Source organism: Nuphar pumila, chromosome 11 (assembly GCF_984573655.1).
Source record: "Nuphar pumila chromosome 11, dmNupPumi1.hap1.1, whole genome shotgun sequence".
Lineage (NCBI taxonomy): Eukaryota > Viridiplantae > Streptophyta > Magnoliopsida > Nymphaeales > Nymphaeaceae > Nuphar > Nuphar pumila.
In genome coordinates, this window is record NC_143259.1 from 112,752,029 (window position 1) to 112,753,845 (window position 1,817).

Consider the following 1,817-nt stretch of genomic DNA (forward strand, 5'->3'; position numbering starts at 1 on the left):
CCATGTGCTTTATCTAAAATAGGTAAGCATCATTTTTAGATTTTGACAAAAGTTTAGTTTTTGTTCGCTTCCCATTTGATTCCCGTTTCATTTATCATTTGATGCTAATATTGTTTTCTGTTCATTTACCATTTCGTTTTCAAATTGATTCTTCGGTTCTTGCTTCTCGCTTCCCTATCATTTCCTGCTTCTGCTTCCTATCTTGACAACCTTTGTTTGTCCTCTTTTTGGGCGTGGGTTGTATCGACATGACAGGTTTCACTGGAAAGATTTTCATGTTTGATGCGCCAAGTTCTTCAGATACTTTCTCGTGTAGTCCGTATTGATGGATAACTTTGATCCGTTGATCATGTGGCTCTCTTTCCGATCTCTGCTCTCTGTTAATTTGATTTCTTGATTTTTCTTCTCTTTTTATTTTATTTGGGTTTGTTGAAATCTATTTTCGTCTCAGTATATTTCAGTATTTATCTTTATTATCATTGTTCTCATTATCTTTGTTTTTTTTTTCTTCGTTGCACATGGTTTACGTTCATTTCTCCATCAAATAAGAAACAAAAATTGAGGTATGATTATCTGTTATTTGTGGATCTCGAAAGGCTCTACTCGTTTTCTTTGGCGATTTTCTATCCCCTTTCTTCTACTGATATGTGGGTGAATGACCTCACTTTTTCCTTTGTGTACTGGCTTGGATTTGAATCCGAGCCATTGGTGGTTTTAGAAGGGGCTCTTGGTATTGTGTTTTGATCTTCTTGTTTGGTGGTGATATTCCTCTGTCGTCCTTTTCCGACTTTTTTTTTTTTTTCCATCATTTAGTTCTCCTGTTCCAGGATCTCTCTATGCATGTTGCTTGCTTCTTCTTGTGTTATTGTCTGCTTTAATTTTCAAGGTTACCCCCTTGCTTTTTGGTTTTCTAAAGTTTATTGGTGTTCAAGTTGATGAAAGGTTGCATTTGAGATTCTGGTCCTAAAAGATGAGAGGCTCTGTGGTCATGTTTGTCGGTGGACATTTTGCTGTCACGTTGTCCACGTTCATCATATTGTTTGATGGTGGTGTTGGGCATAATAAATGGTCATTGTGGATATCAAAGTGGTTTTAAAATTTATGGATGATGTTATGTTGGCAACAACTGGATTATATGTTAAAGTTTCGGTGTTTATGGAGATTACTATGTTCCATGTTATTATTTCAGCTATGAAGCTTGGAATTTATCAGAAAAAAAGCTAGGTTTAGTTCGTCTCTTCGATCCTCATCAATCAAAGTTCATGTTTGATCTCGACGTCCAGATTCCTACTGCCTTTGGTATGTATATATTTTCAATTTGTTTTCTCCGCCTTGGCAGATCCATTGCCTGAGGAAAATGCTGAGGATGCGAGTGCGGGGTTGAAAGAGTATGTGCATGTGTGGATACAACAGCAGAATGGTAGGAAGTGCCTGACCACCGTCCAAGTAAAGAAGAAAGAGTTCAACTACAACAGGATCCTGAAACACCTCAAAGATAGAATTTTGCTGTAATGGAATTGTAGTCCAGGATCACGAATTGGGCCAGGTGCGTTAACCAACCACCACCATCCCTCCCCCCCCCCGCAAAAAAAAAAAAAATTAGCCTGTCATTATTCTCTGGATTTCAATACTGATCTTGTTGTGTATGATATTGGTGATGTGATTGGGCCAGGTGCGTTAATATACATATATTCATAAATTTTAATATATATATATATATATATATGGACACGACTACTGTGAAAAAACAAAAAAGTGGGGAAAAAAAAGAATAAAAAATTAAGTTGAGAGCTTCAACAAATTGTACTGAAAAAGGA